This window comes from Mya arenaria, chromosome 16 (assembly GCF_026914265.1).
Source record: "Mya arenaria isolate MELC-2E11 chromosome 16, ASM2691426v1".
In the NCBI taxonomy this organism is placed as follows: domain Eukaryota; kingdom Metazoa; phylum Mollusca; class Bivalvia; order Myida; family Myidae; genus Mya; species Mya arenaria.
In genome coordinates, this window is record NC_069137.1 from 37,150,748 (window position 1) to 37,168,947 (window position 18,200).

Consider the following 18,200-nt stretch of genomic DNA (forward strand, 5'->3'; position numbering starts at 1 on the left):
CATTTATTATAATACACGCTCATGATACTGGATGAAACGACTTTCGTTGAAATTAAAACAAAACATTACAATGAAAAGGTATCTGTCTTCAACGTAATCATGAGGTATTAATATATTGTTTACAGCACATATCTTACTCAGTACGCAAAACTAGCGGCTCATGTCTCAACCTCAGGCTTTGTGACATGCCAGGTATTGGGGACCATTCGGGGATGGATTCGTTGAGCATCTACTTCCTGCTGGATGGTCATGTTCCCTCCTCCTTTGAGGTACTGTTATATCATTAGCAAATATTTTGAAGCCTCCGGTTAATTTGTATGTAGCTAAGCTTAAAACTACTGTATTGATTAATTCGTCGTTTGAGTTAAGTTCATCAACAGGGGCTTCTATGAAATACCATTGCTGACAAAGAATAAAACATTTTCTTTCACAATTTAATTATTTGGGTATGTGTACCCTGCTCTGAAATATGTTTGCACACGTGTGTTTACGTGTATATAATCTTGCAATTCTCTTGTTCGTGCCACATATCAGCAAAGACGCCTGGTTTTGTACACCGCCCATCGTTTGCTGAGGAAACCCACTGTGTTGCTATTGTGCTGGATTCTTCTACAATACATGACCTTCTCGCAGTGACCATGACCTTGTTAAACGACCTCAAAAACCTTGCGCTCGAAAAAGGTACGATGTTTATGAAATATACAGATTCGAACAATTTAAAGCTGAATGTAATCCGTAATCGATATAATTCATTTGTTTTCAAACTTTTTTTATTTTTTGTCTTGGAACGGGGCAATTTTACGAAAATCCATGGAAATCAGTGATATAAGACTGTTGCTAAAATATCAGATCGCAGATTTTCATATTTAAGTTTAAAAATTGATATTTTGGGATTTTTTCTTAAACCGTCAGTAACGCGTTAGCCATAAAACATTAATTTTTAATTAACATTATTTTTTGAACGCAAATATGAAAATTTTCGATCTTATCCTTTGTCAGCAGTTTTATATCACTGATTTGCAAAAAATTACGCAAACATTGGCTCATTCCATGACCAAAATTAAAAGAAGTTGTCAAAACGGTAAATCTGAGAGAGTACAGCTTTAAAATCAGTCTTGTTTTATCATGTATAGGCATACCACTTGCGATTGTCCTGACCAAAATAGACAAGCTTCACGAAGATATTGCTCAAGATCTTGCTGACGTTTTCAATCGTCCAGAGGTCAATGCAACTGTTGGCGTGAGACCACAGTTATTTTTACTATATGTTTCATATAGACACTAACCTGGCTTTTGACTTTATACACACCCCAATTGAAAAACAAGGACATGGCATCTCTAGAACAATTCAAGACACAAAATATAATCACAAGAGAACACCATGTTGACCATTGACCCGACTGTCAAAATTGAGTTCAAATACATAACCCTTCCGCCAGGGAGTCAATCGGCTACAAACAACTAATTTTCAGACTTCCACAAGCTATGATTTTTCCAATATTTACATTGAAAACTATCAATTTCTGCAATAGAGTGTCAAATTCAGTCAAGTTCTCTGCAAAAAGAAAATTTTTTGCTTCTTTTTCATTCAAATTTAATAAAATATTGATACTTGAACACAAGCACTCTTTGTTTCTGTATTCACATCCGGATCTTGGTCAACGGGGGGCAGATAACTGTGGTCTTGAGCCTATTTAAGCAACATTTTTTCAGAAACAGACTTCAAAACTCCTATAGTTCAGCTTCAGGCTATATGCAACACATACTGAAAGTTTGGCAATGATATATCAAACACTTAATGAATGAGACAAGTATTAGCACCTGTGGTATTTTCATAAAAAGCAGAAACAGCCATTTCCATCAAATGTTAAGCCGCAAACCTTTGAAGAGCCATTATTTCCTTATGCATTGGAATAATTTGACCAAGTAAAGTTTTCCTTGTAGCTTTTAATAGTGTCTATAGAACAGCACCACAAAACTGGCCTGCCTACTCTTTTAAGATTTTTTTCTAAGCAAAATAAGGTTTTTCCACTTCATCGGCTTAGTGTTTTATATAAAAAATGACATAGAGCCAAACTGAATTGCCTCAACTTGTCAAAATTTTGCTTTTCTGGTCCACTTATATACAAAGGTAACAGAACTGTCCAGTTTAACACAAGAAATTTAGTGATCATGTGTTAATAGACAGTCTAAACAACACTATATGCCAAATTGTTGGCTTCCGGGACAAATGTCGCAACAAAGGAAATGGCAAAAAACACACCAAAACTTAAAGATTCATGACAACTGCTAGTGTTTTCATGTATGAGGTGGCTACATGATGTAGAAAATGCAGAGATAGCATTATTATGCCCATTTTTAATTTTTTTTTACTTTAAGAATCTGTTTTGAAGGCTAGATTTGGCATTAAATTCAGAGTACAGCACTTCACTATTGTCTATAAGATGCTTATTTACACCTGATTTGCTATAAATCTCACTCAATGGAATCATTTACACACAAACAAGTACTACAGAGTTGACTAACATCTTCATTCTTCTGAAATATTGGATTCAGAGCTGCATCTCCTGGATTCAGATTGCAGGACTACCGCCTGGGGAAAAGGCCGCAGCTAACTGGAGCTTATTGGCACATCATGATCTGCAAGCAAGACACAAAAGCAATGTTTTACACAAATAAAACTATCTGCCACTACTGTTAAAGTTTGAAAAAGGCCTGTAAACACTCATTTGAGGCATACACAACCTTTAATATAGTCATAAATGTGATAAATATGCAGAAAAGTTCATGAATTCAAAGATTTTCAGGACAAATTTAATAGAATATATAGTCTTTTGGACATTTTGCAATCAGTTTTTAACAACTCAAAGGTAAATCTCATCTTATTGAGTACCCAGATGCATTTTGCAAGCATTCAAACCAGACATGCTTAGAATTTCTTCTTACTTGGAGATGGTATTCCTTTCTTGAAAATCCTTGCCGAGAGCCGGTATGGAAAACCACAGAGACCACAGTTTTACCAGCACTGGTTCTTGTCCTTGAAAATTCCTCTGTGGCTACAGCAACCAGGCTGGCTATTAAAATAAGCAATAAATTAGGGTTTTTAAAACATTTATACTGTATTAAGGTTGTGTTTTTTAATGCATTAAGGGAAAAGGCTCTATTCTTTATGAAAACTGCTCACTTTTTATTTATTTTGCCTTGAGAAATGTCAAGTTTTTCAATGAATAAACTGAATAAATGAATGAATTAATGAATATAAATGAATGATTGATAGAATGAATGAATGAATTAATGAAAGGTGGCTTTCATTCATTAGTTACCATCATTTGGAACTATTTCCAAACATTAAATTGAAAGTGAAAGTAGTTTTTTTTAAAAATGTCAAAAATATATAAGAAAATTATATATTATTAATTTATATTATGTAATATAAGATTTTCACATTTCATACTCAAACACCAATATTCTATGGCTAAGCACTGTCAACTGGCCAAATTTCAACCAGATAGCTGTATAAATTAAGAATTTATAACAATTTAAAATAGGCCACCCCTCCAAAAGCTTCCTCTATATCAGGCGTGAGACCACAGTTATTTTTACTATATGTTTCATATAGACACTAACCTGGCTTTTGACTTTATACACACCCCAATTGAAAAACAAGGACATGGCATCTCTAGAACAATTCAAGACACAAAATATAATCACAAGAGAACACCATGTTGACCATTGACCCGACTGTCAAAATTGAGTTCAAATACATAACCCTTCCGCCAGGGAGTCAATCGGCTGCAAACAACTAATTTTCAGACTTCCACAAGCTATGATTTTTCCAATATTTACATTGAAAACTATCAATTTCTGCAATAGAGTGTCAAATTCAGTCAAGTTCTCTGCAAAAAGAATTTTTTTTGCTTCTTTTTCATTCAAATTTAATAAAATATTGATATTTGAACACAAGCACTCTTTGTTTCTGTATTCACATCCGGATCTTGGTCAACGGGGGGCAGATAACTGTGGTCTTGAGCCTGTTGAGCAAGACAGCGAGGCGCATGGTATACCTCCAAACCACGTGTTTCCGGTTTAAAACTACCACAGCGAGATGGTAACCGAGGTTGCAGTGCACGGGCTAGCACTACTAGCGCTCCGGAAGTTGGTTTTTATTGCTTCAGGTGCCCTGGATGAGCGCACCGGTAGCGATGAAAGGCAAGAGGCTACCGCCGACGTGACGGAATCTGATACTGCCTAGCGTGTTGAGTTTTGTGTTCGTGTTGTTTCATGCATAGATGGGTGCAACAAAGCGAATGTAGGGATATGGAAGTTTGCAAACAGACTTTAAATATTTAACTTTTAACTTGTTTGTGATAAAAATACAATCGACATGGTTAAAATGGATTGATTCCCCTTTATTTACTGTCACAAAGTATCAACCACATTAGTCATCGAATGAGTCCTTTTAGGTCATCTCTAACATTCTATCCTTTTTTGGAGGACTCTTTTACGGATGTATCAGAGAGCTAGCGAAGGACTACTTGTATGTGTAGCTACTATTTTACTGAAGTTTTGGAAATTTTGTGAAACGTTACGTGTACTTAGTATGTAAGGACTCTTCCACTGGGGCATTAGACAGGTTGCTAAAAACTACTTGTATTTGTGCGTTTAGCTACGTTTTAACAGAGGTATGAGAGAGGTTTCTAAACACTAGGTGTAATTGTACGTTTAGCTACCTTTTTACAGAGGTATAAGAGAGGTTTCTAAACACAACGTGTTATAAAACGTTTAGCTACCTTTTTACAGAGGTATACGAGAAGTTTCTAACCACTACTTGTAATTGTACGTGTAGCTACCTTTTTACAGAGGTATAAGAGAGGTTTCTAACCACTACTTGTAATTGTACGCGTAGCTACGTTTTAACAGAGGTATACGAGAGGTTTCTAAACGCTACTTGTAATTGTACGTTTAGCTACGTTTTTACAGAGGTATACGAGAGGTTGCTAAACACTACTTGTAATTGTACGTGTAGCTACGTTTTAACAGAGGTATAAGAGAGGTTTCTAACCACTACTTGTAATTGTACGTTTAGCTACGTTTTAACAGAGGTATAAGAGAGGTTTCTAAACAAAACGTGTTATAAAACGTTTAGCTACCTTTTTACAGAGGTATACGAGAAGTTTCTAAGCACTACTTGTAATTGTACGTGTAGCTACCTTTTTACAGAGGTATAAGAGAGGTTTCTAAACACTACTTGTAATTGTACGTGTAGCTACCTTTTTACAGAGGTATACGAGAAGTTTCTAACCACTTCTTGTAATTGTACGTGTAGCTACGTTTTTACAGAGGTATAAGAGAAGTTTCTAACCACTACTTGTAATTGTACGTGTAGCTACGTTTTAACAGAGGTATACGAGAGGTTTCTAAACGCTACTTGTAATTGTACGTGTAGCTACGTTTTAACAGAGGTATACGAGAGGTTTCTAAACGCTACTTGTAATTGTACGTTTAGCTACGTTTCACAGAGGTATACGAGAGGTTGCTAAACACTACTTGTAATTGTACGTGTAGCTACGTTTTAACAGAGGTATACGAGAGGTTTCTAAACGCTACTTGTAATTGTACGTTTAGCTACGTTTTAACAGAGGTATAAGAGAGGTTTCTAACCACTACTTGTAATTGTACGTGTAGCTACGTTTTAACAGAGGTATAAGAGAAGTTTCTAACCACTACTTGTAATTGTACGTGCAGCTACCTTTTTACAGAGGTATAAGAGAGGTTTCTAACCACTACTTGTAATTGTACGTGTAGCTACGTTTTTACAGAGGTATACGAGAGGTTTCTAAACGCTACTTGTAAATGTACGTGCAGCTACGTTTTAACAGAGGTATAAGAGAAGTTGCTAAACACTACTTGTAATTGTACGTGCAGCTACGTTTTAACAGAGGTATAAGAGAAGTTTCTAACCACTACTTGTAATTGTACGTGTAGCTACCTTTTTACAGAGGTATAAGAGAGGTTTCTAACCACTACTTGTAATTGTACGTGTAGCTACGTTTTTACAGAGGTTCAAAAGAAGTTGCTAAACAATACTTGAAAGTGAACGTGTATCGGTAGCAATGCCTTTAAAAACGAATAAATGTCTCCGTTGTACAACTAGGTGTTCCCCATGCTGTTTCTTTAGAATTATAAGAGAAAATTTAAAGTCAAAAGTTTAATATTTGTTACGAACATAATACGGGCTTGAAGACAAACGCGACGCGTTTGTCTGTACAAGCCCTCTTACGGTTTGTACGTGTATGCAAGGGACTACTTCTTTTTTGCCGGAGTGATAGGCATTAAAAAATTTGGGCACCACTGAACCGTGAAAATGAGAACCAGAAAAGCTCGTCATACATTGTTCATATAAAGCGCGTGCATGCCGGCAAGCAAATTGTACATGTTTAGGGCGGGGTTTGACCTCCGTTAACCAATGAAAATCAATACGGAAATACCCGAGGTACATGTACAATCCACCTTCGGCACTTCCATGAAAGGAGTGGAGAACACATATAATGAATACACGTCTAAAGAGTACTACTTTTGACCGGAAATTATATTTCATAACTCTGCAATAATAATACAAAACGAACAGGGTTTGTCATAACAATTCTGGTTTTTTTTACCCCACATCTTAAAAAATACAGTTTAAACTGTATATCGAAATAGTTAAGTTAAATGTATTTATGCGCATTTTACGACAGCTGATGTAAACAATGATTTGCATATAGGCACATTGCAGGTGCGCGTGACGTATTCCTTCAATGTGTCTATTATATTGAAACTTTCATCATGATGCAATAACACGGATTTAACGTTGCTTTCACGGTGAGTTGTACTAAGAATTAAAATTCAATCGTTCATACGTTGCTGTTTGGACACCATAATGACATAACGTTGGTTTTTACGGATAATGAACAAGCTAAATTGATGCAATCGGTATCCAGATAATATGACCTTCAGGTCATAATTTATGACTCATCACTATACATGCCAAACTAACTGTTAACTGTGCGATTGTGTACTTCGTTGTATTGTATTGTAAAATTAAAGTATTGAATAAAAATGTTAAAACTTAAGTAGTGAAAACTAAATCTTAAAAAACATTCCTTTTTCATTAAAAACCATTGTGCATGCTTATGGTAAACCTGAGAAGAAAAGTGAGCCTGGTGTGGGGCTCAGACTCACGGCCGCAGGAACACTAGCACGGCGCTCTTGCCAACTGAGTTAAATGGGCAGCTGGTTTCAACTCACACAGACTAGACTCGTCCGTCCATTAAAGGGGCTGTCTTACAGATGATAAAATAGCGAAAAGAAAAGAAAATTGTCGAAAAATATCATAAATTTGGCATCGAAATGTGACACAGTCCTTTTAACCATTTAGGCCGACATGTAGGCACTCCTGCTCTTTTACTGCTGCCACGATTGTGGGTAACCTGAGTGTAATTATGCCCAGTTTAAAATTGAATTAACATTTTTGTCATGGCTCATTTAATTGGGCAGATAACTCGCGAATAATTTAAGCGATAAAGATGTATGAATGAAATTACAGAAAAACCACTTCAGCACAAACAATGAAATCAAATGTTTAGTAATTCATAATGTGATTGACAGGGGAGGGTTCGGGAGGGGTTTCCCCTCCCCTTACAACCATCAAATTTGGCATGTTTGACCTGGTTTCAACAAGCATTATAATGTGAGTATTATAGATTATGAACCCGGGGGAGGTTTAAGCATAAAAGGCAGTGTTTCTTTTTGGCAGAATTACATGATAACGCTAGAGCTTACAGCGTCTTACCGGTGATTCTTTTAACAAGGTTTTCAGAAGGATACCATTAGGCGAGATGAAATGTATTGACATGTCTCGCTTAAACTGGCATATATTTCTGCACAGAATTTCTTTAAGTTAACCTCTTTTCAAAATTAATCAGCTGAAGGCATGTTTAAGCATGCAAGACAGTTTTAGACAAACTCTTTCCTACAAAGTAAAAAATGACATTTAATTAATTAATTATTTAAATGGGGTGGGTTCGGGAGGGGTTTCCCCTCCCGACAAAACCCCTCCCGACAAGCAATGCTAATAATACCTTTTTCTCCTGCATATAATCAGAAAATGCGGGGTCATCAGTTCAGCTCAAAAACAGTGGCGTTTTTTGCAATATTTTTCAGAAGTTTTTAACAATTGCTTGTAGATCAGTGATTTTTCTTCATGCAGTGTGCAATTTACTCTTCCTAACAGCTGTTTCGACTTGAGATAGAATATGGTCGAGAAATATCTTCTTCTCAATTTGTTCTTAAAAAACAGTCTATATGAATTACTTAAAAAAGGATATTGTTTATGTAAAATTAACAAGACATTTACAATGCATACCAAAATTCAAAACATTTTTATTATATATATGCTTTGTGGTGATTTATAGACATTTATAAACAATAAAAACAATCTTTCACTGTTTCAAACATATTGAGATATTTTTTACTGTTTGAAATTTCAGCCAGCTCTCAAACAAAGGTGCTCGTCACATTGCCGGGATACAGTTTTTTATAAAAAAAAAAAAAAAAAAATATTTTAATTATTATTTATTTCGGTCAAAATAGTGAATATATGCCATTTAAAAAATTATTCAATTTTTCATGAAAGAAAATTAGTATTATATATAAATTATACTAATTTTCTAATAATTTTTTAAATGACATGTATTCACTATCTTGACCGAAATAAATAAATAAAAAAAATATTAAAAATAAAAAAAAATATTTAAAAAAAAAGAATGTATTACTGTATCCAGGCTATGTGACGAACACCTGTGCTCTCAAATAAATATTGAATCCCATCAATTTAAACTGGTAGGCCAGAGATGTGTTAATTGAGTATGTTGTATATACTATAAGGGTGTCAATGATTGTATGTTTGGGTAGGTGCTGTGTTATTTCCATTCTTATTTTAAAAAGACCCGGGAGGAAATTATGATGAACCAGCCAGACAGCCCACCTGCCACCCCGCCGAGCTGTACTTGGTGTATGCCAATATACCGACATGCTAAAATTTGTTAGCACTTCAAGATCATATAATGGAAAATTGTATCCAAACTGAAGTATAAAGTGAGTAAGTTTGGAGATATAAGCCCATTGATACTGTTTGTTCCATTTCTAAATGAATTTCTTTCATGTTGTTTGTGCATCATTTCTGGTGCGGCTTTGATAATAATATTATTTTCTAATGAAGCTGCTGACTTGTATGTGTCTGTATTGTGCATCTACTCGCACATTTTGTTTGCTCTTTTAAGCAAACATTACATAAATTGCAAATTCTATAAGCAATTAATCAAAACTTACTACACATTTGCTGCAGAATGATGTTTTATTTTTGCACCAGTCAATTGTAACCACGCCCCCCCCCCCCCCCAGGTCCGGGGAATAGCCGGGACTTTGACTTTCAGTCCAGCCAACCTGGGGTAAAATCCCCGCCCTGCGGGGACAAACTGATGGTTAAACCCCGGCCAAATGCCCCCGCACCTCCGCTAAATTTGGCGCTTAAGCAAAACCACCGCTGTCACCGGGGCCACCTGGAAAGTTAAAACACGGCCCTTTTTCCCCGGTAAACCCCCGGACCAGGGGGGGTGTGGGTACAATTGACTGAAGCATTAGTGTGCATATGATGTTCAGCTTATGGACAAGAAAACATCTACTTCAACAATCACAGCAACACAATGAGATCCCTATTTTAAAGAAATAATGCCACCTTTCATTTATTCATTAATCAATTCAATCAATCATTCATATATATACATTCATTAATTCATTCATTTATTCAGTTTATACATTGAAAAACTTGACATTTCTCAAGGCAAATGAAATAAAAAAGTGAGCCGCTTTCATAAATATTAGAGGCTTGTCCCTTCATGCATTAAAACCAACCTTAATACATTATAAATGTCTTAAAAACCCTAATTTATTGCTTATTTCAAAAGCCAGCCTGGTTGCTGTAGCCACAGAGGAATTTTCAAGGACAAGAACCAGTGCTGGTCAAAATGTGGTCTCGTGTGGTTTTTCATACCGGTTCTCGGCAAGGATTTCCGAGAAAGGAATACCGTCTCCAAGTAAGAAGAAATTCTAAGCATGTCTGGTTTTAATGCTTTCAAAATGCATCTGGGTACTCAATAAAATGAGATTAACCTTTGAGTTGTTAATAACTGATTGTAAAATGTCCAAAAGACTATATATTTCATAAAATTGTCCTGAAAATCCTTGAACTCATGAACTTTTCTGCATATTTATCACATTTATGATTCATAAAAGATTGTGTATGCCTCAAATGAGTGTTTATAGGCCTTTTTCAAACTTTAACAGTAGTTGCAGATAGTTTTATAAGTGTAAAACATTGCTTTTGTGTCTTGCTTGCAGATCATGATGTGCCAATAAGCTCCAGTTAGCTGCGGCTTTTCCACCACCCCCACCCCCCGGCTGTAGTCCTGCAATCTGAATCCAGGAGATGCAGCTCTGAATCCAATATTTCAGAAGAATGAAGATGTTAGTCATTTCTGTAGTACTTGTTTGTGTGTAAATGATTCCAAAGAGTGAGATTTATAGCAAATCAGGTGTAAATAAGCATCTTACAGACAATGGTGAAGTGCTGTACTCTGAATTAATAATGCCAAATCTAGCCTTCAAAACAGATACTTAAAGTATTTTTTTTTTAAATGGGCATAATAATGTTATATCTGCATTTTCTACATCATATAGCAACCTCATAGATGAAAACACTAGCAGTTGTCATGAATCTTTCAGTTTTTGTGGGTTTTTTTGCCGTTTCCTTTTTTGCCCCATTTGTCACAGAAGCATACAATTTGGCATATATAGTGGTGTTTAGACTGACTATAAACACATAATCACTAATTTTCTTTTGTTAAACTGAACAGTTCTGTTACCTTTGTATATAAGTGACTTTGTCAAATTATTCCAATGCATAAGGAAAAAAGGCTCTTCAAAGGTTTGAGGGAAATGGCTGTTTCTGCTTTTTTATGAAAATACCACAGGTGCTAATACTTGTCTCATTCATTTAGTGCTTAATATATCATTGCCAAACTTTCAGTATGTGTTGCATATAGCCTTAAGTTGAACTATAGGAGATTTGAAGTCTGTTTCTGAAAAAATGTTGCTTAAATAGGCTCAAGACCACAGTTATCTGCCCCCTGTTGACCCGATGTGAATATAGAAAAAAAAGTGCTTGTGTTCAAATACCAATATTTTATTAAAGTTTAATGAAAGAGAAGAAACAGGTGGCCTTTTTGCATAGAACTTAACATAATTTGACACTGTATTGCAAAAACTGATAGTTTTCAGTGTAAAAATTGGAAAAATCATTGCCTGTGGAACTTTGTAAATTGGTTGTTTGTAGCCTTATTCCGTCTTGACCTCAGGGTCATGTCTTACTATTCAATTTTGTGAGAAAACGCAATAGTCCACCCTATGTTTTCTTGTTATTAAATTTTGTGTCTTGGATTGTTCTACAGCAGCCAGTTACTTGTTTTTCAATTGGGACTGTTTTAAAGTAAGAAGCCAGGTTAGTGTCTAAATGAAACATATATTAAAAACAAGAGATGTTAGTGAAACATTTATGCCCCCTTGGGAGCCAAATTGTTAGTAGGATTTGGACACTAAAATATGGACAATCAGAAAACCTTTTTTCAGCTTACAGTCACACTGACCTTGACCTTTGACCCACTGACCTCAAAATCAATAGGGTTCATCTGCTGGTCATGACCAATAAGCCTACCTAGTATGAGGTCTCTGGGTCAAAGCGTTCTCAAGTTATTGATCGGAAACCGTTTTTCATGTTAAGGTCACACTGACCTTGACCTTTGACCCACTGACCTCAAAATCAATAGGGTTCATCTGCTGGTCATGACCAATACACCTACCAAGTATGAGGTTCCTGGGTCAAAGCGTTCTCAAGTTATTGATCGGAAACCGTTTTTCATGTAAAGGTCACACTGACCTTGACCTTTGACCCACTGACCTCAAAATCAATAGGGTTCATCTGCTGGTGATGACCAATACACATACCAAGTATGAGGTCCCTCGGTCAAAGCGTTCTCAAGTTATTGATCGGAAACCATTTGGTATTCCGACCGACAGACAGACAGACCGACCGACCGACCGACATGTGCAAAACAATATACCCCACTTTTTTCAAAAGGGGGCATAATAACTGTGGTCTCACACCACATAGCATGCGATTCTAAAAATAGGCTTTTTTAGGTTTTCCCAAGTCTGAGGTGGTAAGCGCTTATTAAAATGTATTGTGAATCTGGTTACAACCGGTGTTTGCCTTATTTCTAAACGACATTTGCAACAAAATGACAGCTATTAAATGTGAACAAACAATAATTACAGAATAAATTGATTAAACTTGAAAGTTGTGTTATGGTAAAAATCTTATATATGTATATAAATGTAACTGTGTTCGGTATAATAAAATAAATATTGCATGGTTTCCAGTGTGACAGTACATATTGTCAACATTCGGGTAAATATTTATGTAATGACATATTTTGGGATATTACTCAGGACAAAAAAAATGTACATATATGCTTAAGAAGACTTTATATCAAAGTAATAGCACTGTTTTTGTCGTAGTTTAGGGATAGAGTTTCTATCCTATTTTTATCAGAAATTAAACAGCTTTTTATGTAATTTATTTTCTGACATGTGTGATACCTGTTTTTTTTTCATTTATTGTGATTTCTGATGTTAAAGCTGCACTCTCACAGATTGAACGTTTTGACAACTTTTTTATTTTTTGTCTTCGAACGAACAAGTTTTTGCGTAAATATCCGCAAACCAATGATAAAAGACTTCCGACAAAAGATCAGATCACAGCTTTTCAAATTCCGTCCCCAAAACGATGTTTTATGCATTTTTATTTAACCGTTAGTAACGGTTTAAGCCATAAAACATTAAATTTGGAATGGAAATATGAAAATCTGCGATCTGATCTTTTCTCAGCAGTCTTTCATCACTGGTAAGCAGATATTTACACACAAAAAATCTAATTCGAAGACAAAAATTTAAAAAAAAGTTGTCAAAACAGTAAATCTGTGAGAGCGCAGCTTTAAGTAACAGCAAAACTTTTACTGCATTTTGATATTTTCCTCCATAATCAAATGTGTGCAGAAATGACAACCTCAAATAAGTGGATTTTTCTTTATTTTATATCAATGCTTTAAAGGAAAACAATCAAAAGCAAAAAGTACTTGTTTTTGTTCATGTACAAGCAGGAAAGTTATTAACAACTTCTAAACTTGACAATCATGTACATTACACTGCTTAATTAAGACCATGTAGTAGTAACTTTCAATCCATTCTTTTTCAATAGATTATCAGTTATTCTTAGTATAAGCCTTAAATATATTTTAGCATTAACTTATTCATTCACTTATGTTGCCCTCCACATTCAAATGATAAAACATTTGAAACTTGTAAGGCTCACTTTTGTTTTCATTTTCAATTAAAAAAAATTCATGCATTTTTTCTGTTACTTTTTTATATATTTATTTTCTAATTACAGACTTATTCTACAATTATACTATAAACGAAACTCTTATGTGATGGAAATATAGTGCAGATATTGAAATGTGCTTTAAAAAATATATTAGTTACTAGTTTTTGAAAATGGAAGTAAACCCCTTAAATCTTTTGGTTTGAAAAAATGAAGTTGAGTAATGTGCTTATGTTTGACCCTTCCCTCAATGGACAATTTATTGCATTCATATTTTTTACAAAAAACTTCCTTAACTTTTATTTTATTTGTATTTTTTTCTGTGTAAACAATATAGTTTTTTTCAAATGTGATAATGCTTTTGACATGTGATATTAAAATTAATTGTTTTATTTACTGTTAATCAGGGATTATACTCATGCATTTGGTCAAAGGAATGTTTTACTGATGCTGCAGTTAAATCAACATATTTTATGAAATGGATAGTGTTGAAGTTAAATCTTCAAATATGAATATTGAATGTTATTGTTACAAGAATATATACTCATCTTTTACTCTCTTTTTTAAAATGTCTTCAGTATCAGCTGAATGCTCATGTTTTATCCTCATTATAATTATATGCTACCTAGTTTTTGTTAATAATAATTGATAATTTATTCTACTGCAACATAACTGTATGCATTTCACATTATTCATTTAAAATGGCCATGTGCATATTTATCTTATATTTTATAGCTTTAGTATATAAATGTATGTAGATAGTGTATCTATGTAAATTAAGGACTCATAAATAAACTGTGAAATACTTACTGCTTGCTTTATGGAAGGTGTGAAAGACCAATAATTATAAGGATTTACATCTGGTAATAGGAACCATTTCCTTCACACTACTTAGCTGATTTCTTTCACTATGGTCTTAATTAAGCACCAGTCAATTGTCACCACGCCCCGCCCCCCCCCCCCCCCCAGGTTTGGGTGTATACCGGGGATAGCCGGGGAAATGGGCCATGTTTTTACCTTTCGGGTGTATTTGTTTAAAGGAATGTTTTACTAATGTTGCAGTTAAATCGACATAGTTTATGAAATGGATACTTTAGTCTTAATAATGCACCAGTCAATTGTAACAACGCCCTCCAGGTCCGGGTGTATACCGGGGATAGCCCGGGAAATGGGCCGTGTTTTTACCTTTCGGGTGGCCCTGGAGTGCCGGTTGAATGCGGTGGTTTTGTCTTCGCTTTAGATATAGCGGGGAATGGGCCTTACCTAGGGTCCCTGGGTTACGGGGGCATTTGGCGGGGATTTTACCATCTGTTCATACCCGCTGGGAGGGGATTTTAGCCAGGGTTGGCTGGACCGAAATTCAACCTCCCCGCTATTCCCCGGACCTGGGGGAGCCGTGGTTACAATTGACTTGTGCATTACTAATCAAAATACTAACAGATTATGCAAAGTACAGTGTGTATATACCAGTGATGGGCAATCGGCTTGGATTTTCATAATCGATTATCCGATTAATCGGCTGTAATCTGACAGTATCACAAAAGCATCATTTTCTGATGTATATATCAATAAGGACCTTAGTTTCCATTTCTAATGCTTCAGTCAGAAAACAGGTATTATTTGTGGCATATTGAATAATGGGGGGGGGGGGGGGTGCTTGGTTACAATTGACAATGACACTGGTGCATTAATTACACCAGTTTTGAAAATTAAATTGAAAAAATGAGACATAACACATTGGTTTTGGATGGCATTAGCTATTAAAAATAACGAGTAATTGGAAATTAAATAAGCAAAACTTTTCTCACGTATTCTCGGAGTTGGACAAACATTTCCATTCTTCTAACAGTTTTTACAATGATCTTGACGTTCATTTCAATATGTGAGCACAGCTGGGGTCGATCAAGCCTAGTTTCTGGGAAGAATCTGGGCTTGAATGACCCTAACCATTTTGCTGGAATAATTTGCACTTGTCCAGCACCTGGACGACCGATATCCAGGGTAATCAAATATTTTTAGATCGATGTCCCCATGGCCGTCCGCCATCATAAAGCTATTTGAACGCAAAGAAAAACTAAATGAAAGTACTGTTAAAACTCAAAGTATCGGTTACTTCCCTTAGCTCTAAGTTACTGCGCTATATAAACTTGGAAATTTACTGAATTCAAGCAAACTTTTTTTTCGATTATTCGATTATGGAACGATAAGGTCGCCGATCGCCAAATTACGAATGTCTGCCGATATAATTGATTATCGGCGATCATCGGCCCATCACTAGTATATACCACGTTATAAATTACGTTATATATATGCTTCGTCGGAAGGCAAAATTGCATAAAATGAAGACTTAAATCAAAGATAACTTTTCATTAACAACACCATTTAAAATGAAACAAAGGGCAGCCTATGCCACTTAAAGCGCCCCGCATTTGTTTTATTTCCAAATTTGATGAGGTAAAAAAAAATGTTTTGACAGTGCTCCGTCAGACGGCTGAAAGGTTTGTCGAAGTGTTTTAAGAAACTAAACTCGCAATCAAAATTTGGTTAATGAACGAAGGTAGGGCTCCGTAATCGACGTGGACTGCGCTATGTTTCATTTACAATGGTGAAGAAATAGCAAAGTTATCTTTGTTTAAAGTTTTTTTTCAAATCAAAATATTGCCTCCCGACGTAGCATTTATGACGCAATTTATCACGTGGTATACACACACTGAAAGTATGGACTGTACTGGACTGTAGACCCGATATAAAAATAATTATACAGCTGAAAAACACGTTCAAAAAAGCCTCTTCGTCCTTGCCATATGAATATTCATAAATTAAGGCTCTGTGCTTAACTTGAAAGAACATGTACTGAAAGGTTTGCGACTTGTTTATATAAAACAGCTAGTTGTTCTGGATGGCCCGAGAGGCCAAAAATGCCTGCCGCGATGTATTGTACAACATGTGTTTCATAAAAAGAACAACGATTCCGGCAATAACACTTCAAGCCCGTAGAGGCAGCGCCTTAGCTCATATTACTCATTATATCTGTTTCGCTTTCTAATCATTTCGTTGAAATTTGTTTTATTTGGTTAGCACCGAGCTGGGTTCTGATAAACAGTACGTTCAATTTTGTTTCACAGACGGAATTGGCAACTTTCTTGACAATGCAAAGCCGAAGAACTTACACTTAACATGCGTTACCGTTTTTCGAATTCACTATATGTGTTCCATTTCATGTAGTGCCATTTAATAAAACGTTTACACAATGGTTCATTCAGTTGGTTTGACATCGTGTAGTTCTGAAGCGAGACAACCTATAGTTATATTAAACGTTAGTGGATGAGGGACATCATAGTTCAATGAACGCATTGTCTTTTTTATGGCAAATGGACTAACAAACTTTGTAAAACAAACAAACCGCAATTCGTAGTATGATATATACAACTACTTAACGGTGGTTTGAGGCAGATATGCGAGGGAAGAATATAGGAATTTCCATCGGTTTACATAAGTTCAGTTTAAACTTATTTATTTCACAACGATTGTGAAGTTGTTATTGTTTGAATAAATCTCGTTTGCACGATGCTACGCGAGAGTGTGTAAATCAGAGTACCCGAAGGAAACCCACATGTCCGGCTTGGTGACCACAAACGAAACTAACAGACACCCAGGTACATTTAGGAATAGAGACATTTTGTAAGCAGAAACTACATCCATAGTATGAAATCAAACACCTTCGGTTAAATCGAAACTGTGGATTGACAGTAATGAAAAGAGCAGCTCCATTAACACTGCTCAAGACAAATTGGCAGCTAAAGTGCAAAGAGCTATTCTTGCTATTAAACGTTATCAAAAACCATCTGCTTATTTTCCAACCAGAGATTTGTTTAAAATGTTTGATAATATTATTTAGCCTTGGGCGTACATGCTAGGCTAGCTGTATAAAGAACATGCTGTTGATTTCGCTATTGCTATAGGAGATACCTTAAACATAAATTCGCATTTACAAAATTATATGTTCAAATCATAAATTATTGTTTGAAATTTGCAGGCATAATCATACTACAAGAGAAAAACGTGTTTGTTTATTGTGTCTAGATAATATAAATGTTTATGTTTAGACAGTAAATACCATGCTTTCTTTATACGCCGTAAATATTTTGGCATACGTACGTGATACTTTTTTAATTAATATTAAAAAACCTGCACAAGCTAGTTTTTTTATGTAAACAATCGTCTGTTAAACGTAAGGAGATTTGATAAATATATGCTTGTATCGATTTAATACCGTGACACAACTCATGATTGTTGCAGTGTTCTCGTTGTATGTCATGTATTCTTAGCCGGTGGCCGGTAACTACAAACACACTGTTGATCTGACTTGACTAAAAATCTAATTTTCAATAAGCATAACAACATATTTGATGATCCCAAAATGATACACAGTATTAACTTCCCTGGCAAATTAATTGATGCCAACACAAAAACAATGAACGATGGATACTAATTAAAACGAAACAATCATATTCATCACTTTAAGCACGAACCAACATCAAGTAGAACAACATTATGTTCAAAATAAACAGATACCTTGTATTCTTGATGTCGAAATGTATTAACAGTGTACAAAATGTAAGGAAATACAAACTTGCCGCTTTGTTTACATCGTTTTCAATGTCAA

The 18,200-nt window shown here is 35.3% G+C and overlaps 1 long non-coding RNA gene across 1 annotated transcript; it reads left to right on the top strand.

The window, feature by feature from the left end:
- The first annotated feature begins 9,002 nt into the window (after positions 1-9,002).
- Positions 9,003-10,584, top strand: LOC128222055 (uncharacterized). The gene is made up of 3 exons (XR_008259061.1): positions 9,003-9,135; positions 10,005-10,133; positions 10,438-10,584. It is a non-coding gene; the product is annotated as an uncharacterized LOC128222055 (long non-coding RNA).
- The last annotated feature ends 7,616 nt before the right edge of the window (positions 10,585-18,200 follow it).